Source organism: Arachis ipaensis, chromosome B1, assembly GCF_059453495.1.
Source record: "Arachis ipaensis isolate K30076 ecotype BB chromosome B1, ASM5945349v1, whole genome shotgun sequence".
NCBI classification, from domain to species: domain Eukaryota; kingdom Viridiplantae; phylum Streptophyta; class Magnoliopsida; order Fabales; family Fabaceae; genus Arachis; species Arachis ipaensis.
In genome coordinates, this window is record NC_142436.1 from 122,829,446 (window position 1) to 122,854,338 (window position 24,893).

The window sequence follows — 24,893 nt, forward strand, 5'->3', positions numbered from 1 at the left end:
GTCACTTAATCTTTCATGTTCCTTATTTACTCAGAGTTACTCTTGGATTATTTCTAGAATTTATTTATACAAGAATTATTTTTATTTTAATTGATCCTTTTGATTATTATTTATTATGTCTTTCAGTATTTCTCTTCCGTATTTTGTGAAATTTACATTCATAATGAGCGAGTAGTTCCATAAATTGATTGGGAGATGATTGAAAGGAACCCTTGAGTTGGGTTACTCAAGAGAAAAATTATAATTGGGTTTATTGTTGGATCGCCCTCTAGTTATTGACACTAGTCCTTCCCAAGGGAGAGGATTAGGACTTGTGACTAGAAATAACTTTCCAACTTGCTTGACTTTCCTCTACCTAGTAAAGGGTAACTAAGCAGAACAACCTTCAATTATCAATTGATCTTGAGAGTACTCCAACAAGAATAGGGCTTCCAACTAATCTACTCCCAGTCAAGGTTTTTATTAAAATTACATAATTTCTCTAATTTAATTTCTTGTTTATCAACTCAAACCATTTTTAGAAAACATCTGATTAATAAAATAGCACACCTTTCTGCAACTCGTTGGGAGACGACCTGGGATTCATACTCCCAGTATTTTAATTTTAATTTTGTGACAACCCTTTTTAAATTGATAAACGGATTTTCGGTTGGTTAAGAACTGTACTTGCAACGTATCTCTTATAACAATTTCTTAACTCGCCAATTTCTGCCAGGTCAATTTTTGGCGCCGTTGCCGGGAAGTTGCAATAGAGTGCTAAGTTATTGATTGGAATTTATTTATTTGCATTTCATTTTATTTTTGCTACTATGAGCTACATGTTTCTTTCGTTAAATGACGCGTTCACTTCCTGATCCAAGTTTGCCAATATTTGATCCTGAGATTGAAAGAACTATCTCACGAATAAGGCAAGCTCGGCGTCGGTTAGTCCTCTCTGAGGGCGAATCTGAAACATCACTTGAGGAAGAAACAAGCTCCCTTTCTGCTGATTCGGTTGATTTACGTGTAGGTGACATGGCAGCACCTAGGAGAATTACTATCCAGGAGGCTGGAGCCCCTGATTTTACTATGCAACCGTTTCAAATGCATCACCCAGCAATGGCTACAGACTTTGAAATAAAGACTGCACTGCTCAACTTGATGCCTAAGTTTCATGGCTTACCTGCTCAAGAGCCTATCAAGCACCTAAGGGATTTCCAAGCAACATGTTCTACTGTCAGGCGCGATGGTGCAGATGAAACTTCTATTCTATTGAAAGCTTTCCCGTTCTCTCTTGAGGGAAAAGCAAGAGAGTGGTACTACACTCAACCTGCAGCAAGCGTTTCTGACTGGGATATGCTTAGAAGAGAATTTTTGGAAAAATTCTTCCAAGCTAAAGTTACTGATAAACTGAGGAAAGACATTTTCATGATTGTTCAGGACGAATCCGAGACTCTCTATGAATACTGGGAGCACTTCAACAACCTTCTGGAAGCATGCCCCCACCATATGATTGACAAGATAGTGTTGCTCGGCTACGTCACACAGGGCATGAGGCCCCAAGATAAGACCTCATTAGAAAGTGCTAGCAATGGGTCTATGAAAAAGTACAAGACCACTGATGAGGCATGACAATTGATCAGCGACTTGGCTGAGTCTACAAGAAATCACAGGCAGAAACAAAGCCGCTCAAAGGCTGTTACAGAGGTATCTTCTAGCAAAGAAACTACTGCTCTGGCTCAGAGTATATGTGAAATGACCAACTTACTGAAGCAGATGCAGTTGAGTCAACAACAAGTACAGTAAAGCCAACAGTTAGTCCCACAGAGAGTGTGTGGGATCTGTACCGATTACATCCATTATACTGATGAATGTCCGCAGCTCCAGCAGGAAGACAACACTGTGGCAGCCACTCATAACTTCTATGACCGCCCCAACAAAGGGTACAATCAAGGTGGCAGTTACAGCCATGGATGGCAGGACAACTCTAACCAGAATTGGAAGGACAATTCTAACCAGAATTGAAGGGACAATAATAACAGAGGAGGCAGAGACAATCAAGGATATCAGAGGTGGAATAATAACAACAACAGGCAGTAGAACCAGAACTAGCCTTACAGAGCACCTCACCTGAGGCAGTCCCAAGGACCACAATACAACCAACAACAAGTTTTACAGATCACTCAATCTAATTCCTCTCCGAGTGACGATACTCTTCAATCCATTGCACAAGGACAAAGGAACATGGGAAGTTCACTTAATGGCCTAGCGTCCACTATACAAGCTCTCATCTCTCAGCTGGCACCACCCAATACTTCAAACACTCAACAGGCAAGCTCCAGTGGAATTCTTTCTCAACCCTTACCCAATCCAAAGGGTGGCATCAATGCCATTACCCTAAGGTCTGGAACCACATTGCAAGAGAGGAATCAGGAGGAGCCAAGCCCACCAGAACACGCCTCAGCTGAAGAGGTAGTGAAAATAGAAGATATTGAGGAGGAAGAGGACATACAGGACATGGCTAAAGAAGAAGAAGCTCAATCACAGGAAGAAGCATCAAAGGGCGCAGACACTGTAGAAAATGCCATTCCTATTCCATTTCCACAACTTGCAAGGAAGCCCAGGAAGCAGTTGGAACCTGATCCCAAAATGGTAGAAATATTCAAAAAGGTTGAGGTAACTGTTCCCCTTTTTGATGTTATTTAACAGGTACCTAAATACGCAAAGTTTCTAAAAGATTTATGCATACATAAAGACAAAATTAATGAATTAGAAACTATTCCTTTAGGTAGTTCTATATCTGCTTTAATGGAAGGTATATCTGAAAAGTGTAGTGATCCAGGTCCATGTATGGTTAATTGTACTATTGGTGGTGTAGTATTTTCTGACTGCATGTGTGATTTAGGAGCATGTGTGAGTATAATGCCTTTGTCTATATATGATATTTTGAGGCTCCCTCCCTTAAAAAGGTCGGCAGCTCGTTTTGTGTTAGCAGATAAAAGCATTATTACAGTGGCTGGAGTTGCTGAAGATGTATTAGTGGGCATTAAGGGGCTCACATTCCCCCATTGATTTTTATATCCTGGAGATGCCCCAAAATGACTCAGAGAAGCCATCATCAATCCTACTCGGAAGACCATTCCTGAAGACCTTGAAGTTCAAATTGGATGCTTTTTCAGGAACATACTCTTTTGAAATTGACGGCCGAGTGGTAAGCTTCAATCTGAATGGAGTTATGAAGCACCCTCCAGAAGATCATTCTATCCTCCAGTGTGACATCATAGATGAAACCGTAGCTGAAATTCACCAGGAGGAGTTAGAAGAGAAGTACATAGGACAAGGTCCAAGTGTGGGGACACTTTCTGAGGACAACGAAAGTACTTTACCATTGTCACCAACTCCAAACAATCCAGAGCCTAGCCATGAGCCGAAGTTAGAATTAAAATCCGTCCCTCCACACCTCAAATATGCTTACCTTGAGGACAAGCAGAAGTTTCCAGTTATCATTGCACGGGAACTCACTTCTCAACAAGAAGAGCAGTTACTTCGTGTGCTAAGGAGGCACAAGAAGGCAATTGGGTGGAGTTTGGCAGACATAGTAGGCATCAACCCTCAAGTTTGTGAGCACAGAATATTTTTAGAAGAGGGAGCTAGGCCTGTTCGTCAACCCAAGAGAAGACTGAATCCCACTATCTTAGAGATTGTCAAAAAGGAAGTGACCAGACTACTAGAGGCAGATATCATCTATCCCATCTCAGACAGTGAATGGGTAAGCCCAGTACAAGTGGTGCCCAAGAAGTCTGGAGTCACTACAGTGAAGAATGAGCATGGAGAGCTCATAGCAACCAGAGTACAGAGCGCCTGGAGGATCTGCATTGATTACAGGCGCCTAAACCAGACCACTCGTAAGGATCACTATCCTCTTCCATTCATTGATCAAATGCTGGATCGCCTGTCAGGTAAATCGCATTATTGCTTTTTAGATGGTTACACGGGTTATTTCCAAATTCATATAGCTCCTGAAGATCAGGAAAAGACTACTTTTACATGTCCTTTTGGGACTTATGCTTACAAGAGAATGCCCTTTGGCTTGTGCAATGCACCAGCTACTTTCCAAAGGTGCATGATGAGTCTTTTCTTTGATCTTATTGAGGACTGTATGGAGGTTTTTATGGATGATTTTAGCGTTTATGGTGATTCTTTTAGTCTTTGCTTAGATAGCTTATCTATAATATTAGATAGATGTGTCAGTACAAACCTTGTATTAAATTTTGAAAAATGTCACTTTATGGTTAAACAAGGGATTATACTAGGACATGTTGTATCTAATGCTGGCATTTCTGTATATCCAGCAAAGGTGGATGTTATTTCTAGTTTGTCTTACCCCTCCTCTATGAGGGAAGTCCGTTCGTTCCTTGGCCATGCAGTTTTTTACCGGAGGTTCATTAAGGACTTTAGTAAGGTAGCACTTCCCTTAACCAGATTACTACAGAAAGATATTGAGTTCGAGTTCAGTGAGGATTGAAAACAAGCGTTTGATAAACTGAAAACTGCCCTGACTCAAGCTCCAATTGTGAGAGGACTTGATTGGAGCCAGCCATTCGAAATTATGTGCGACGCCTCCAACTATGCAGTAGGAGCAGCGCTGGCTCAGCGTGCAGGTAAGGACCCCTTTGTAATTGCTTATGCGTCTAAAACTTTAGACACTGCTCAGTCTAATTACACTACTACTGAGAAAGAGCTTCTTGCTATTGTTTTTGCTCTGAATAAATTCCGAGCCTATTTACTTGGTGCTAAAGTAGTAGTGTATTCAGACCACGCAGCTCTAAAGTATTTATTAGCTAAAAAGGAATCCAAACCAAGGCTTATATGTTGGATACTGCTACTACAAGAATTTGATTTAGAAATAAAGGATAGGAGTGGAAACCAGAATTTAGTGGCAGACCACTTGAGTCGCCTTGAGCACATTAAGGATGACTCCACTCCTATAGCTGATAATTTCCCTTTTGATAAACTGTAAGAAGTATCTGAGGTAGTCCCTTGGTATGCACCTGTAGCTAATTATCTAGTTAGCCGCACTTTTCCTCCAAACTTTACTAAGCATCAAAGAGACAAGCTGAAAAGCGAGTCTAAATATTATATATGGGATGACCCATATTTATGGAGATGTGGCGCTGACCAGGTAATTAGAAGGTGTGTACCTCAATCAGAAATTCAGTCCATCTTAGAGGCGTGTCACTCATCTGAGAGTGGAGGACATTTTGGCCCTCAAAGAACAGCTAGAAAAATCTTAGACTGTGGATTCTGGTGGCCTACTCTTTTTAGAGACGCTGCTGAATTTTGTAAATCCTCTTTCCCATGCCAAAAATTTGGTAATATATCCAGGAAGGATGAGATGCCTCAACAAATTATGCTTTTTTGTGAAACTTTTTATGTTTGGGGCATTGACTTCATGGGTCCATTTCTAAATTCTAATGGTTATTTTTATATATTGTTAGCTGTAGATTATGTTTCCAAATGGGTGGAAGCAATTCCTACCCACACTGATGATGCTAACACTGTTGTTTCCTTTGTGAGAAACCACATCATTTGTCGCTTTGGATCGCCACGAGCAATCGTGAGCGATCAAGGCACCCATTTTTGTAACAGGAGACTAACAGGATTACTGAAGAAGCATGGGATAATTCATAAAGTAGCAACAGCCTACCATCCTCAGACTAATGGGCAAGCCGAGGTGTCTAACAGAGAGATAAAGTGTATTTTGTAGAAGATAGTCAAACCTCATAGAAGAGACTGGAGCACCAGACTGCAAGATGCACTTTGGGCATACAGAACAGCATACAAGACACCCATTGGGATGAGTCCCTTCCGCTTAGTTTATGGAAAAGCCTGTCATCTCCTAGTTGAAGTAGAGCACAAAGCCTTTTGGGCAGTAAAGGAGTGCAACATAGGATTTGAGAAAGCCGGAGCTGAAAGGAAGTTGCAACTGCAAGAATTGGAAAGCCTTCGCCTGGAAGCTTATGAGAACTTAAGGCTGTACAAGGAAAAGATGAAGGATGTACATGATTAGCACATCAAGAGGAAAGAGTACCAACCTGGGGACTTAGTCCTCCTTTACAAATCTAGACTGAGGCTCATGCCAGGTAAGTTGAGATCAAGATGGGAAGGTCCATATAGAGTAGAGAAGGCTGAGCCGTACGGAGTTTTTCACCTAAGTCATCCTTCAAGCTCTGAACTCATCAAAGTTAATGGCCATCATTTGAAGCTATATCATGGTGAGAAGGTGAAAAAAAACAAGGAGTTAGATATCTTCCCCTTGGAGGATCCACTCACAGCAGAAGACTGAGCTAGTGGAGCATCCAACTTACGGACGTTAAAGCAAAGTATTAGGTGGGAGACAACCCACCATGGTATGATCATTCCTTTCTTTATTCTTAGTTTTCTTTTTCCAATAACTCTTCTCTTTATTAGAACATTTAGTTTGCATCTGCATTTGTATATTTTTACTTTTATTTTAAAAAAAAAGAGGGAGAGCCACGACGCGACAGCGTCGCCGACGCGTCCGCGTCGCATGTGGCTCAGAGAGAATAATTAATCGAACAGAGAGTTATGCGGGAGCGTGGCTAGAGGCGTGCCTTTGGCACAAATCATCCCACCGACCGCGTCGCTGACGCGTTTGCGTCACATGGGAAACATGCCTCCCATGCGTCTGCGTCACTCACGCAGCCGCGTGACCTGGAAATCGACGTAAGAAAGGGTGCACGACCGAAAGTTGTGCTAGAGTGGTGCTGGACTGGTGCTGAACACACAAACCTTACCACACGGATGCATGGCTCACGCGTCCGCGTTATATCCCTATAGTGGCCACTCACGCAATTGCGTCGATCACGCGACCGCGTCACCTTGGATTTTGGCAAAAATAAATTTTGAACAGAGAGTTATGCGAGCGCGAGGCTGCCCTCACGCCAGTAGCACAAAACGAGTCACGCGTCTGCGTGACCAACGCGACCGCGTCAATTCATTTAAGCGCAAGTCGCGCGAACGCGTCCTCCACGCGTCCGCGTCGCCTGCGCCGCACAGCTTATCCTAATTTGCCAAATATCTTATCTTTCCCTTCCCCAAATCCTACTTTTTCTTTTCCCCGTCATTATTTTCTTTCCCTCTCTTCCTTCTTCCTTCTTTCTCACTTTCTATTCTCTCTCTCATCACCATTAACAAGGTTTTTCTTTTCTTCTTCCCTCTTTACTTTTCTATTCTTCTTCTTAATTTATGTCCTCTTCTTCTTTCCTTTTTCTTTTTACTTGTATTATCTATATTTTTCTTTTTCTTTCTTTTTCTTTTAATTGGTGTTAGATATTTATTAGGGTCATTATTATTCCCTATGGTTTGCTTGTGGATTATTAAGAACTTGTTTGGCAATTTTATGTTAATATTTAAAGGGGTTGCTTGCATGTTCCACTTATTATTTTCAATAGCTTACCTACCATGCATGCTATGTGTTTGTGAAAACGCCCGTATGGCATTGTGCACTATTTTTGGATTTCTTTTTACTCTAAATGCCTGCTTTTCACAAAATCCTTTTTTATATTTTATTAATTTAATGTAATTGCTATTCCAAACAGGTTGTTAGTTTGAATTCTGTGGTAATTTAACATGGACATTGAATGCTTGATCTATGCTACTCATGCCTTTGCCTGCATGCCAATAAACACCTTGCATTTAATTGTCACCCTATGCACTTACTATATTCCTCATGATAATTTTTCACATGCAGTCATGACCATGTGTTAACTTCATTCATCTTTAAAGTGCATTGCTTACCACCCATACCATCCACTTCCTTGCTCTACCCCTTGACATTTTGACATACTTTCTCTTTTCTCCCTTTCAGGATGGCCACCAAGAAAGACAAGGAGAAAGCTGCTCCCAAATCAACAGCAAGGAGTGGAACAAAACGAGCATTAGTGGCAGAGCCTTCTTCAACTGCAGTTAAACCCTCAACAAAAAGGATTAAGAGGATTATAAAAGGTTGATGATAATGAAAAAGCCTTTCCAGCAAAGGACACTGCGTGATTTACCAATCGCTACTGTGAGCAGATGTTCTCCATCCTGGCATAAAGGAGTTACAACAATGAACACCTTCTTCTCCTCCCAAACCATATTGCTGAATTTGTTGAGCCACAAATTACACGAAGACAATGGAGTTTCCTCCAGAGACAGCCACAGCAGGTTAATCTTTCTTGGGTAGTAGAGTTCTACTCCAATTTTCACCTGCCAACCCTGCAGTCTGTCTTTGTCCAACAGAAGCAAGTCCCCATTACAGAAGAGGCCATTCAACGAGCTCTAGATCTTCCCCCTATTCCAGAAGGACCGGACGCATTTCAAGAAGCTGCACTCAAGCGCCAGATGTACCAATTTGACTGGGACACTGTTCTCAAAGTTATCGCACTACCTGGCAGCAGATGGATTTACGGATACCATCGTTCCCGTCCTAAGGGAATATCGGCTTCTGCACTTACCTTGGAGGCTCGAGTATGGGCACAGATTATGTCCCATTACACCTTTCCAAGCACTCACGAGTCTTCCTTCACAGCAGACATGACCGTTCTACTATGGTGCATCCTTACAGACCAGCCTCTGAACCTACCAAGACACATCCATAATGCTCTGGGACACGTACAAATTGCGGGCAACTTACCTTTTCCTGCCTTGGTTTCAGATCTCGTCTCAGCCGTCGGAGTCTCCTACAGAGCTGGGGACACCAAAGCCATGCTTCCACGGGTTGATCAGTATGTCCCTAACGGGAAATACATCAGACCTCCAGCAGCCACTACCGGCCAGCCTACTGAACCGGCTGAAGAGATTCCTCCTTCAACATCACAAGCACCTACAACCACTCAACTGCTCCATCAGATACTTGAAAGGTTGGATCGGCAGGAACACAAAACAAAGCTAAGAGTGCGCCATAACAAGCGCCGATTCACACACCTCAATGAGCTACTTAAGGGAAAATACAGAGACTCAGATACCCCGGACTCCACTTCCTTTACTAGCACAGGGAGCCATGACGGTCCCGACTGTGGAGATACTACTACCAGCCCACCCTTGTTCCTGACAGATGGCACCGAGGACGGTGCAAAGCCTTAAGTGTGGGGAGGTCGGTCAGTACCTGACTTCCGGAGGTAATTTCTCTTCCCTAACACTAATAAAATAGGATATTTAGTTAATTTTTCTTTTGTAGAATAGGATAAATTGTATAGTAATAGATTAGTTGCATGCATGTTCTACTTGATTGAAAAGACAATAAGTTTCTTCTAAGACCCTATTTTTTAGAACAAAATTCACTAATTTTAATTTAAACTTTTGTGTTAAATTTGCTTGAAGTTATATTTGGAACATGGTTTTTGAGCTAAGGAACACACAACCTGTGAGACTTTGAGCCTTTATACATGGTTACATTATTTAACCATAATTATTCTGTTCTTGTGTGTTTACTTCTCTATGATTGTAATTTATATTTTGTTTCATCCTATATGTCCAATGTTCAATATATTTATATGCTTGCATATGATTGAGGCCATTATTTGTTTATCTCACTTATCCAAATTAAGCCTACCCTTGCAATTACCTTTGTTAGCCACTTTGAGCTTTTAAATCCCAATTGTTCTTTATTTTATCACATTACTAGTCTTAAGCGAAAAAATAATTTTATATCCCAATTGAATCTTTAGTTAGCTTAAGGTAGAATTGTGTGTTAATTAAGTATGGAAAATTGTGGGAACAAAAGATAACAAGGGAATGTGTCATGATGATATAATGGGAATTTGGGTACCTGCTCATGTGAAACTATAAGAATTAAGCATCTTTGTGCATTGATAAGCTATGTTTATTTTTATTTTCTTTTAAAAAAAATCCAAAAATATTCAATAATTAAATAAGGGGACAAAATTACCCCAATGTTAAGTTAAGAATTCCAAGATCAATGCATGTATGATAAAATTAAAATGAAAGTTGATACATGAGTAAGGAATGTGAAAGAGAAATTTTGGGTAGCTAGGTATGAAATTTAAGTTATATAGAATGTACATATGTGTGGGTTAAAGCTTAGGTTAATTAAAGATTCAATTTATAAAGCTTACTTAACCATATGTGTATCCTTACCCTTACCTTGGCCCCATTACAACCTTGAAAAGACCTCATGATGTTTGCATTGGTATATTAAATGTTGTTGATTGGTTAGGTGAAGAACAAAAATTAGAAAGCATGATTAGAGAAGGATAGAGTGATCACCCTACACACTAGAGAGATTAAAGCATACATACATCATCAGTGAGGGTTCAATGCTTAAATTCTATATTTCCTGCTTTCATGAGCTACCTTCTTGCATCTTTATCTGTTCTTACTGTATAAGAATTGAATTAGTGGAATTTGATTTGTGATTGTCTTGAAGAAGCTTATTCACTTTTAACCAAGTGGACAAAAATCATATAGTTGCATTCACATATATAGGTTGCATTGCATTGCATGAGTTTTACATGTTCCTACTCATCTATTTTATCTCCTTCAACTAAGCATGAGGACATGCTAATATATAAGAGTGGGGAGGTTGATAAACCACTATTTTATGGTTTATATTGTGTTTAATTGTGTGGTTTTTATCAAATCTTTACCCACTTATTCATTAAATAAGCATGCATTTATCATTCCTTCCTAAAAATACTTTATGGTTGAAAACTTGCTTCCTAGAGACTTTTAATTTTGTATTTTAATTCTCCTTTGTTCCATTCAATGTCGTGATCTGTGTGTTAAGTGTTTCAGGCTTTATAGGGCATGAATGACTTGGAGATTAGAAAAGAAGCTTGCAAAAATGGAAGGAACACAAGAAATTAAAGAGATGACCAGCGAGAAGTGACGCGGGCGCATGGCTCACGCGACCGCGCGACATAGAGGAAATTGCAGTGACGCGGACGCATGGCTCACGCGACCGCGCGGATTGGAAACTGCACCAGTGACGCAAAGGCGTGGACGACGCGCACACGTGGCAAGGCAAAACGCTGGATGACGCGAACGCCTGGATGACGCGATCGCGTGACATGCGCGATCCGCAGAATTTGCTGGGGGCGATTTTTGGGCCCTGTTTTGACCCAGTTTTCGGCCCAGAAAAGCATATTAGAGCCAGGGAACATGCAGATACCAGAGACAACATTCATTCCATCAAGTTTTAGTTTTAGATCTGATTTTACCTCTCCTCTAGGTTTTCTCTCTACACATTCATAGTTCTTAGGATTTGATTTTATTGCTTTTTGGATTGGAACATTGAGAAGAGTTATTACCTCCGTCAAGACTTCGTTATTCTAGTTTGTTTCCTTACTTGTCACTTACTCTTTCATGTTCTTTATTTACTCAGAGTTACTCTTGGATTATTTCTAGAATTTATTTATACAAGAATTATTTTTATTTTAATTGATCCTTTTGATTATTATTTATTATGTCTTTCAGTATTTCTCTTCCGTATTTTGTGAAATTTACATTCATAATGAGCGAGTAGTTCCATAAATTGATTGGGAGATGATTGAAAGGAACCCTTGAGTTGGGTTACTCAAGAGAAAAATTATAATTGGGTTTATTGTTGGATCACCCTCTAGTTATTGACACTAGTCCTTCCCAAGGGAGAGGATTAGGACTTGTGACTAGAAATAACTTTCCAACTTGCTTGACTTTCCTCTACCTAGTAAAGGGTAACTAAGCAGAACAACCTTCAATTATCAATTGATCTTGAGAGTACTCCAACAAGAATAGGGCTTCCAACTAATCTACTCCCAGTCAAGGTTTTTATTAAAATTACATAATTTCTCTAATTTAATTTCCTGTTTATCAACTCAAACCATTTTTAGAAAACATCTGATTAATAAAATAGCACACCTTTCTGCAACTCGTTGGGAGACGACCTGGGATTCATACTCCCAGTATTTTAATTTTAATTTTGTGACAACCCTTTTTAAATTGATAAACGGATTTTTGGTTGGTTAAGAACTGTACTTGCAACGTATCTCTTATAACAATTTCTTAACTCGCCAATTTCCGCCACGTCAGTCCCAAACTTGCATCATTTTCAAGTTGAATTATTTTATCAAGTAATTGATAGACAACTTCAAGAGCTTAACAATTATTTTACAAAGGTAAATACCGAGCTACTTCTTTGTATATCTTGTTTGAATCCAAGTGACTCGTTTTTTGCATTTGATAAGGAGAAGTTGCTTCGTTTAGCTGAATTTTATCCACATGAATTCTCTTCTACTCAAATTTTGGCACTTGATAGTCAACTTGAGAATTTTATATTGGATATGCGTCTTGATGATCAATTCTCAAATATAAATGGAATCAGTGAACTATCTCAAAAGTTAGTTGAGACAAAAAAGCATATTGTTTATCCATTGGTATTTCTTCTGTTGAAATTAGCTTTGATTCTACCTGTGGCAACAGCATCAGTTGAGAGAACATTTTCTGCTATGAATATTATAAAGAGTTAACTTCGTAATCGAATGGGAGATGAGTGGTTGAATGATTGTTTGGTTACATATATATATAAAGAGAGACTTCAATCAAGTTGATAATGAAATAATTATTCAACATTTTCAAAATATGAAAACATGAAGAGAAGTACCTTTAAGATTTGAAGCGAAGAAAGTTAGCGGCTAATGTATTTTTTGGTTTTTTTTGTATTCGAATAATTAATGTGCACTTTATATTTTTAAATTTAAATTAATATATATTTTGATAGTAATGTGTATTATTTTTGCCCCTCCTCCCAACATAAATTTTCTGGGTCCGTCACTATTTGCAATGACCTAGTACCTATCGGGACCTCTGGCATTCCTCAAAAGAAGCTAGTTTCGATATTGGGTCTAAATTCGTTTAAAATTGATTGTTGTTTGAATGGGTGTATGCTATATTACAAGAGGGATGTAGACCTAACTGAATACAAATTCTATAAATCACCGAGGTTTCAAGTCAAGAGAGAACAGATTGGTAAACGCCGGTTAAAGAAAGTTCTGATGAAATGGGTGCACTACTTGCCCTTGATCCCTAGGCTGAAACAATTATATGCATCGATGAGTTCAGCCCCTCACATGACCTGGCATAGTAACAAAAAGAGGGATGATGGAATCATGATGCACCAATCACACAGAGAAGCCTAGAAGCATTTTGATCGGGTGCATCCTACAGTTGCGAGCGATCTGAGAAAGGTTAGACTAGATTTGTGCTCCGACGGGTTCGCACCAAATTTCAATTTCGATAATGCGTACTTTTGTTGGCCTGTAGTCGTGACACCATATAACATAAGTCCCGAAATGTGTAAGAAGGACCCATACACGTTCCTAACTTGCATCATACCTGGTCCCAGCAATCCAAAAGCCAAAATATATGTCTTCTTGTAGCCCTTGTGGATGAGTTAAAGGAGTTACGGATTGATGGTGTAGAAACGTATGATATTTTAATAAAGACAAACTTTCAACTGCGGGCTGCGTTGATGTGGACCATTAACGACTTTTCTGCATACGGCATATTGTTAGGTTGGTCCACTCAGGGCAGAATGGCATGCCCCATTTGTATAGAGGTTAAGAAGCCATTTTGGTTGCTGAATGGCTGTAAGAATTCATGGTTTGATTGCCATCGAAGATTCTTTGACTTTGATCATCCTTTTAGGCACAACAAGGACTCATTTAAAAAGAATACAACTGAACATGAAGAGGCACTCGTAAAGTTGAATGGTAGGCAAGTTTGGAATCGCGTCAACAGAATCCCAATGATCATTGAAAACAGGGTAGGTTTGAGACCTCCGGATATGGCAGGGAGCATAATTGGACTAAACAGAGTATATTTTAAGAGTTGCTTTATTGGAGAGACAACTTGGTTCGACACTGTCTTGATGTGATGCACATTGAGAAAAATGTGTTCGATCATATCATGCACATAGTAAAGTATGATGAGCGAACAAAGGATAACATTAAGGCACGGTTAGACTTGACGGACATTTGCAGGCGGCCAGATATGGACTTAAGGAAACTTGATAACAGGTGGTGGGCTAAACCAAAGGCGGTGTTTGCTCCAACAAAGGAGCAGAGGCAAAATGTTTGTAGGTGGATTATAGGATTGAGGTTTCCTGATGGTTATACTTCTAACTTGAGTACAAACATATCACAGGATAGGCTTGCTGGGTTGAAGAGCCATGATTGTCATGTTTTCATGGAGTTTTTGCTTCCGGTCGCGTTCAGAGAACTTCCAACTAACATGAAACCCCTAACAGAAATAAGTGAGTTCTTTAGCGAGTTATATGCTACCAAACTTAGCACTAATGATCTGATAGTCATGGACAAGAACATTCCTATCATACTTTGTAAGTTAGAGAGGATATTCCCTCCATCTTTTTTTAACGTTATGGAACACTTAGCAGTCCACCTACTGTTCAAAGCACTACTATGTGGGTCGGTCCAGTTTCGGTGGATGCACCCATGTGAGAGGATGATTGGTTCATTCAAGTGCACTGTGAAGAACAGGGCTCGGATTGAGGGCAGCATCTGCGAAGCATTCCTAGCTAAAGAAACATCCGCATTTCGCTCATTCTATTTTCAGCCTCATATTGAGTCACGTAGAACAAGGGTTACAAGGAACAATAAGAAAGGAAAATCATGTCGGGTGGAACATACCCAATCTTTTCTTCAAGCAGTGACTACTGGTTAGAGCAGAAAAAAATTGATGCCACACATTTGCATATGTTGCTTAACTGTAACCATATTTTACTATACCTCATGTGAGTTTATTAAGTCCTCGTAAATATTGCAATCAATAACATTATAACTTCTTAATCTAATCAAAACTTCTTTATCCTATTCTATCATATAGGTTATTTCAAGAGGCAAATCATGATACCTCATCAAACAACTTTCTATGTTGGTTCAGAGAATACGTAAGTGTGCATCTATCTGACACAACAGATTCGAAACTAGTTGCACTTAGTTGGGATCCAATGAATGAGGACACTAGCTATCTAATGTACAATATTAATGGATATCAGTTCCATACCTTACAATGGTCGATAGGAAAGAAAATAGATAACATCAGAGTTTGGGTTCGTGGGGATTCAAGCTGTGGTCATTTTTATTGGTTTGGTGTGTTGTACAACATAATTGATTTAGAATATTTCTGTCGCACTACGTACAAGGTGTGCGTGTTTAAATGTGAATGGTATGATCCTAGTTCACGACAAGGAACAAGAAAGCACAAAGACTACGATATCACTACGATATTTTTATTCTACCTCAAAATGCACGACAGGTGTACTTTTTGCCTTATCTAGGTTCATGCAAGTCTAGTTGGGTGGATGTGGTTAAGATTAATCCAAGAGGCCGAATTGAGTCTGATGATAGGATAGAGGGTCAGGAATCTTACCAGATTGATGACCCAACTCCTTCGAAAATGGTGGTTGATACTGGTGAGCCGATTACCCTTAGCTCGGCTGTTACGGATGATGATATCATTGACCTTGGATTACATGATGACACACTACCACAACATGATGACGATCTTCAAGAAGAAGACGAGGTCGACATGGAAGAAGAAGAAGAAGACGAGTTCGATGATCAGAAAAATACCTCAGAAGACGAGAATGGTGAACTAGAGGAAGATGATAAATCTGAATAGGGTTAATGTAAATATAGTTCTATAATATGCATAATTCTTTACCAAACTTTGAGAAAAATGTAATGTATATCAATGACCATCATTCCGAATTTTTTATGTTGTACACTTAATATTTCACTTCAGGTTTAAAGCGATGTTTCAATTATGCTTGTTATCAGGTTACACTATAAATGGATGAAAAAAACTATTTAAAAAAACAAAAAAAATACTTCCGTCGGTATTACCGTTGGAATTTACCAACGGTAACAGCCCATTCCTTTTTTTTAAGAAAATCTCAAAAAAACTTTTCATCGGATTAATCCAACAGTAAAGTGGCGCGGATACTTATAACATGGGGCCGACATTACCATCGGATTAATCCGACGGTAACTTTCAACGAATTGTGTTATATATTCTATTGCTAAATCCAACAAAAATTAGTGTCAGACTCTAAAAATCCACTGGTAAGTATTTTCCGGCGAGGTTTATACAGGCACATTTAGTCCGCTGCTAAATCTGACAGTAAAATGATTACTGTTGGATTTATCTAGAAAATCCACTAGTCAACCTGACGGTATTCAGTAACTTTCTTGTAGTGTAGAATAGTGAATGACTTTATGTTAGTGATGTATATCTATTTAGAAAAAAAAGTGTTATGATTCGGAGTTGATGTATTTTGATGACTTTGTTATTTTTCTATTTGAATCGAGAATTTTGTACTCAATATTAAAAAATAAAAATTAAACGACTGCTAACTCTAGTTATCCACTACACCAATTAGATGAATAACTATACTTGTTTTATGAGCCTTATTTAAATAGTCATTGTTAAATAGAATGGTGACTATACTTATTTATATATTTTTTTGACTATCACTAAGAATTAAATTTCTAAGTAACAACATACCCTGCAATCTATCCCTTTCACTCTTTTTCTTATTTTCTATTTCTCAGAACCCTAATGCCGTTAAGATGAGAAGAGAAGAGATGAGAAGGTAACAAAGGTTTTTGCATTTTTTGTCGTTTGCTTTCCTTCGCCGTTCGCCTTCCTTCACCGTTCTTTGCCGTTCACCTCCCTTCATTGTTTGCGTTCCTGTAGAAGCGACTTTGCTCTGCTTCAAACTCTGCGATGGAACTACTCTCCTTTGTCGTTGCCGTGAGTTTCTCATAACCACCACCACACAATGTTCTGCTTCAAACTCTACAACTTCTTGTTCTTTATTATGAATAAGTAGCTATTTGATTTGGTAGTGGTTTGGATTTTTTTGAGAGATCGAATTAAAATTTAAGGTTGTTATATTCTCTTCTCAAACTAAGTTTTGAATTCTCTTATTTCTTTTTAATTTCACAAACGTCCAACATGTTCGATGAAATACTTCAACCAAATACTTCACTGATTTTTATCATTAATAATTTATCATTAAGCTTTTTTTATAGAGCTATGAGATTCTGTTATCATTTATGAGTCAATTAATTACCTGAATCATTAACTATTTCACTTTTACTAATTTAGGTACATGCTTTATCTCTCTCGAACCTTTTACTAATTATTGAGTGCCCCACTAATAAACCACTATTTCATGGTTTATCTTGTGCTCAATTGAGTGGTTTTTATCAACTCTTTACCCACTTATTCATACTATTTGCATGGTTTTACTTTTTCCTTCCGGATTTTGTGCTATAATTGAAAACATGCTTCTTTGGGCTTTAAATTTGCTATGTTCTCTCTTATTACCATTCGATACCTTGATATGTGTCTTAAGTGATTTCAGGATTTATAGGGTAGGAATGGCTTAGAGGATGGAAAGGAAGCATGTAAAAGTGGAAGGAATACAATAAGTTGAAGAAATTGCTAAGTTGTCCAGCCTGACCCTCTCGCACTAAAACGGTCATAACTTGAGCTACATTGGTCCAAATGAGGCGGTTTTCATTGTGTTGAAAAGATAACGTCTGGGGCTTCGAAATGATATATAATTTTCTATAGTGGCCATACAGATAAGCGACACGAACACGTGCTCCACGCGGATGCATCGCAGTGACGAAAAACCAGCGTGGCAGATTTCGCCATTTCGCCCCTAGAAAACACAGATTAGAGGCTATATGTAACACCCTACCATACAGAGTCTCATGCTTAAGTCATAATTCAGAGATGACAAGGTATTACGACCTCTAAAATAAAAATTTAGTACGTATAGTAGTATGAATAATTGATTATAACTAGGAGCCTTTGTAGAAAAGGGGGTAAACAAAAACCGTAACTCGAACGCGCAACACTCCGATTGATAACGTAACGAGCAAAGGATAAGCTAGCGCAAGATCATAAATATATAAAGAGTATCAAAAATGGGAATATCAAGACTCAAAATTCGGCTGCGAAGATAACCGGTCCGAGCATAGCAATATATACATATAATAAAATAAGGAAAACCCCAAAGGAAACCCAAAGGGACACAAATACAGAAATCTAATCTCCAAAATTCCCTCTAGAAGGAGTCATCACAGTTTGTATTATTTAATGGAGATAAAAGTATCTATGCAAAATATATAAACCAAAACAGAGTTCCGAGAACAAAGGATCTTCGCTAATCCAGAAGTCTCCAGCATGCCTTAACGAGAAGCCTCGTGTCCTGCATCTGAAAACCACAAAATCCGCATGGGTGAGAACCAGAGGTCCCTAGCACGGTAACAGCTTCCACATATATAATACATAATAATAGAGGAAAGCCGAAGGCAATCCTAGAACTTCCTCCAGATAATATCAAAGCTTATAAACAAACTAAACCGTAAGTGGCAACTGACTAAAGATCCTTCAGTCTAACTAATACTTCCCTTTCCAATTCCTTCAGACCTCCCAACCACCAGCAGGAGTATAATATAGCAAACACAGTTATATCAGACAAAAGATTTACAAATAGGAACAGATAAGGCATTTAGACAATTAGCAAGTAATATGCAGTCAAATAGGCAATCTCAAACAATTCATGTAGTATGCTTATGATGCATGCCTGTCTCTAGTGGCTGATGATATCATCTGTCAGTTATAGAGCCAACCCGACAAGTCCTGGTAGCTAACCATTGGACTGTCCCTCTATCGCGCATCCCCAACTCGAGTTATACTCATCATAAACTTGATCATAATCATGATCCATATCCATCACCCTCACTGGTGAATATTTACGGGGGCGAGCTCATCCGGGCCTTTCACAGTGCCCGACCACACTTACGACATAGGGTCAAAAGAGCTTCGAGTCTCAACCTGGAGCACGAGGTGGCTAGCCACTGCTTCCTCCCAGGGAAACCCTCATCTCCGATGGTGGAAGTGCAAACATTCACAATTCATTCAACAACATATATGCATTTATACTTAGCCATAATCATGGCTCCGCCCGTAACACGGCAATAATCTAGCCATCCGGCTCATGGTTAAATCCATAACCAGCTAATTCATTAACAATTACGGCCCTTCGGCCCATGGCACAACAAGCACTTCCACCGCCATCCTCCGCATCTCACATAATCATCTTTGATTCTTAATGATCATTCATTTTTCCCCTTGCTTCTCTCGCAAGTTACCATATTCACTAGCCCTTTTTCTCATGCTAGGCATATCATAATGATTCAAGACATAAGTGGTGAGATCGAAGGCTTAGAAGTATGAAATTTGGCTTTTAAAACTCAAAAATCAACTTTGGGATGAAAACAGGGCCACGCGTACGTGCACTCCACGCGCACGCATGGATGGCCTTAAAACTCATGGACGCGCAAGCGTCATACGCGCGAACGCGCGGATTTAAAATTAGCCAAACGACGCGCAAGCGTCAGCCACGCGTACGCATGGGTACTCTTGCGCCCCAGGCACAAAACTGGCACAACTCTGGCACAACTCTCGGGAAAATGGCTGGACATTTGGTGCAGCGCATCGACGCGCCCGCGCACACCACACGCACGCGTGGATGGTGCTTTCTTGAAGAACGGCGCGTACGCGCCAAGTGCGCCTACACGCGGGGGGGGGGGGTCATTCTGCTAAAGATTTTTTAAGTTAAAAGCTGCAGAATTTACAAATTCAACCCCCAATCTTCTGACGGACATAACTTTCTCATTTTAAATCGTTTTTCACCCGTTCTTTGAACGGCATGGACATCCCGAATCCAATTTCATTTCTAAATAGATTTGGTACAAATCAGAGATCCGTAGTCCAAGTTATGTCCCGTCAAAGTATGTCCAAAAAATTATGTTTTCATACAAAACCATAAAGTGCCATTTTCAAAACAAGCCACTTTCAACTCTTTTCGAAATCAATCAAAACATGCCAATTTCATCCCTTTTCTTTGAAATCAATCAAAATGTACCAAAATCAACATCAAGCTATCCTCAACTCACACATTGACATTTTACCAAATTCCCAAAACCACATCCAACCATTTTAACACTTCTCAATCAAATGGCTAAAGGACAAACACAATATCATATCATACATCCTTCCTCATCCCAATTTCCAATAATACCATTTCCAATCAACCATCATTATACATAATCAACATCATACTCACCATCAACATGGTACCACCCACCAATTCAACCTTAATCATTCATCAAGCATATATCACAACATGTATTTTCTCATATATCACAAAATCAAGGCATCAATATTCATAATCACATATATGATCACATCATATATCTCAACCATTTAACAATATCAACCATTCAATGCCTATCTTAGGGCCTCTAGCCTAAGTATTTCCTACCACATTACATATTAGATACGGGAAACCGAAACCATACCTTAGCCGATTTCCCACGCTCAACCGGAGCACTTCCAAACCACTTGTCCACAAGCTCTCAAGGTATCAACACCTCCAAGAATAGATTTTATCACACAAAACTCTTTTCTAAGCTTTCCAAAATCACCAATCAAGCTCCAATATTCACATATACACAACCTAAGCCACAATTATCATATCCATACACAACATCTCAATACCCAAACATCATAGAACAACAAATTATACTAGGATTGAGAATCTTACCACACCCAAGGTTCAAGGAGACAAGATTAACCTTCTCCTTCAAGAGAGTTGGGTCCTATAACATCAAAGAACCCAAAATCTCAACATTTCACCCATGAAACTCGAAAACAAGGGCTGGAATTTTGAAGAGTAAAACGTGGCTTACCTCAAGATTGATTGTATGGGTTTTGTAGAGCTCTCCACGGTGAACGCGTGGCTGCAAACGGTGCGGTAATCGGAGCTCTAGATCAAAAGTTATGGTGGTTTGAAGATCAAGTGAGAGATAGAAGTTTGAGAGAGTGTTCTTCCCCTCCCTTACTCCATTTCAGCATGTTTGAGTGATAAGTGAGGAGAGAGAGTGCTGAAAACTAGGGTTTTGGTTTAGTTTAGTTGGGCCAAAGGCCCATTTTGGGTTCGGTTGGACCGGTTTGGCCCGTTCGGTCCAATCTTGGTCCGATTTCTATAAAATTGGTACCGAAATTCTCGTCCCAATCTCCTCTATCATATTAAGCCATAAAAATAACATTTTTGGCTTTCTAGAATAAATTCTCATTTATGGATTAATTAGCCGTTAATTAACCGGGTCTTACACTATAAAGTGGGAAAATCCATTCATTCACAAAAAACACAACATATACAACTTCATAATTCACAATTGTAGGTTTTAGATGTAGTTTTAGAGAGAGAGAGGGGCTCTTTCCTCTCTCTTAGGTTTTAGAATTAGGATTTCTCTTATTTTATGGTTATTTTCTTCATACCAGGTTCAATGTTCCTTTAATTTATTTTCTACTTTTATTTATTCTATTACTTTAATTGTTATTTATCTTTTCAATTTGACTTATGAACTTCATGTTAGAGTTGATTTCTTTATTTAATATAATTTGAGGTATTTCAGATTTAAGATTTTTTTTTCTTTTATTTATGTTACTGCTACTTCCAATCTGAAGGCACTTTTATTCGAGTAGATTTTCTCCCTTTTTGCTTTGGTTAAGTAATTGGTAACACTTGAGTTATCAAACTCAGCAGTTGATTGAAAATTGGAGATTGCTGATTGATTTGGATCCCTCTAAAGCTAGTCTTTCCACAGGAGTTGACTAGAACTTGAGGATCAAATTGATTGGTCCACTTGACTTTCCTTTATTTAGTAAGGGTTAACTAAGTGGGAGCAAAATTCAATTCTCATCACACCTGATAAGGATAACTAGGATAGAATTTCTAGTTCTTATACCTTGCCAAGAGTTTTCTTTATAATTATTAATTTATTTTTCTTGCCATTTAAATTACTTGTTCCTTATTTCAAAAATCCAAAAATATACAATTTCCATAACCAATAATAAATCATACCTCCTTGCAATTCCTTGAGAGACGACCCGAGGTTTCAATACTTCGGTTATAAATTTTATTGGGTTTTGTTACTTGTGACAACCAAACTTTTTGTACGAAAGGATTCTCTGTTGGTTTAGAAACTATACTTACAACGCGATTATATTTTTATAAAAATTCTTTACTAGCAAGAATCCGATCGTCACCCACACTTGAATCATTGTTTGTTTGAGTTTACTTTTTTATTTTTTTGTTAAGCAAAATGATCCTATTTTTATTTTGAAACAAAGTGTGATTCTGGTGTCTTGTTATTATGACTACTACTCCAATTAGTAGTAGTATTTCTACTTCCGACCTATTTTGTTAGTCTTTCAATTATAGAAGTAGTAGTGAAGTAGTAGTAGTTTCCATCATGGAAATCTTAGAGTTCATCAAGTTTGTGCATCATCTATCCTAATGCTCAATTTAATCTTAATAAAATGCAAAGAATTCTAAATAGAAATGCAACTGTGATGTTAGAATAAACGGAAATATGGTAAAAATGTTAACAGGATTTTTTTTTCAGTATATGATATATGTTGTTACTTAGGGGATACTTGAAAAGATGTAAAAGTTGCTTTGAGTGTACTGCATGCTTGCTTCTCTTTCCTATAATATATATAAGTAGAAGTGTATGACTAGTCTAAGTTGAATCATATGAGAAGTAATTTGAGTTTCTTGTAATGCCTTTTGTGAAAGCAAGGAGAATATTCAGACAAATATTGTTGGAAGTGAGAGGGTTAAAGGGTGGAGCTTCCTTGCGACATCGCCACATTCAATAAGTTGTTCCTTTCATATTTATTTTTACTACTGCATATAACTATTTAATTTATTGAAATATATATATATGTATGTAGTTTTTCTATATTTTTATGGCATTGTACTTTCCATAGTATAGTATTTATTGCATTGTAGATAGAATTAAGGATATACTCTTGTTTGAAATTTGAAGGAATATTCTTATATTGGTTGAATGGATAAGTCATGGATCACAAAGACATGAAACTCAATAGAATATGAGCGAGGGGTTAGGAGGTTTATTAATTATGCCTTTGAAAATTAGTTTAGCTGAAACAACTGTATGTCCTTGTTTGAAGTGCAATTAGAGAAAATTGAAAAAGGTGACAAAGGGTGAGATGTACAATACTTGTATATAGCCAATTTCCATAAGAATATACACTTTGGTTTTATCACAGAGAGGCTGAGGTAGGGGAGCGCAGTAGTAATGTCTCAAATAGCGATGCTTCAAATACTTTTGATGATTTGCTTAACCATGATTCTATTCATGATATGCTCGGATAAGCTCTTGGGACTGATATGCACTGGGAAAATGAAGTATCTTTAGAGTCAAATGAAGAGATTGATAGAGTTGAAAAGAGTGACGCCAGATGTAGCTCAAGAACAACATGATGCAACAGAGTTTAAAGAATTGGCAACACACACAGAACTACCTTTGTATGAAGGGTGTACTAGATATTTAAGATTGTCCTTTTTGGTGAAGATGTGTGGGATGACTGATAAGGCAATGTCAATGATATTTGAACTCTTACATGATGAATTTGAATATACAGAGATTCTAAGTTCATTTTATGAAGCAAAGAAAACTATCTTGAAGCTTGATATGAATTACAAGAAGATATATGCATGCCTGAACAATTGCATGCTGTATGGAGCGAAGACAAAGAGAGAGAAATACGTAAAATTTGCAACAAGTCTAGATGGAAACTAGATACAAAGGGTGGTGAGATTCAAGAATCAAATTATGAGAATATTAGGAAGAATATGCCTGCTAAAGTTCTTCATTACTTTCTACTAAAACCTCGTTTGCAAAGGTTATTTTGTCTTCAAAGACAGTCGAGGCTATGAGATGGCATGATGTGGCTCCTAAGGAAGATGTTGTAATGACGCATCCTAGAGATTCATAAGCTTGAAAGATGTTTAATTTAAAAAATATTTCATTTATAGAGGATCCACAAAATGTACGTTTGGCATTAGCTACTGATGGTATTAATCTCCATCATAGTATGAATGCAAATTCTATGAAGCGGGCATCTTTTATTCTTTCAATGATAATTCCTTTGAAAGAAAGATGCCAGGAAATAATATAGATGTCTACTTATAACCATTGATCAAAGAGTTAAAAGAGCTATGGAATGAGGATGTGGATGCATATGATTCTTTTGAGAAAAATTCGTTCAAATTGCATACGGCTTTGATGTGGACTATAAGTGACTTTTCTGGGCTAGAAATTTTCTCCGGGTGGAACACGTACACTGGACTTGCTTATCTATCTCGTAACTTTGACTCTGTTTCTTTTCAACTTTCTCATAGTTGGAAATCATGTTTCACAGGACATCGTCATTTTCTTAATCAAAGGCATCAATTTAGATTGAATAGGGTTCAATTCAATAGAGAGCAAGAATTTCGCAATCCACCGAAGATGTTATCTGGTCTTGATATACTTGAGCAAGTCAGGGACATCAATGTTACATTTGGTAAAAAAGAAGAGGCAAAAGTTAAGGAAAAAAAAGACATGGTGAGCGTGCTACAGCCGGTGCTAAGCAATGGAGAAAGAAAAGCATCTTTTTAACTTTCTTATTGGAAGTATAACCTATTACGTCACAATCTTGATGTGATGCATATAAAAAAATGTATGTGATAATGTGATATACACATTGCTAAATGACAACACCAAGTCAAAAGACTACCTCAATGCTCGAAAATATCTTAAAGCTTTAGGCTGTAAACAAGATCTTTGGCCAGATGAGAATGGAAAGTACGTTCTAGCTATCTTTAGATGAGGTTGCTATTTCTAGAAAGAAGTGGAACACCACATGGTCTATTAGTGTTGTAGGTATGTTAT

At 38.4% G+C, this 24,893-nt stretch overlaps 2 pseudogenes; both read left to right on the plus strand.

Moving 5' to 3' along the window:
- The window catches only part of LOC148578207 (uncharacterized), a 35,683-nt pseudogene extending 21,768 nt beyond the window's left edge, over positions 1-13,915 (plus strand).
- Positions 13,916-23,580: 9,665 nt separating this feature from the next.
- Positions 23,581-24,831, plus strand: LOC148578208 (uncharacterized; annotated as a pseudogene).
- Positions 24,832-24,893: the final 62 nt, after the last annotated feature.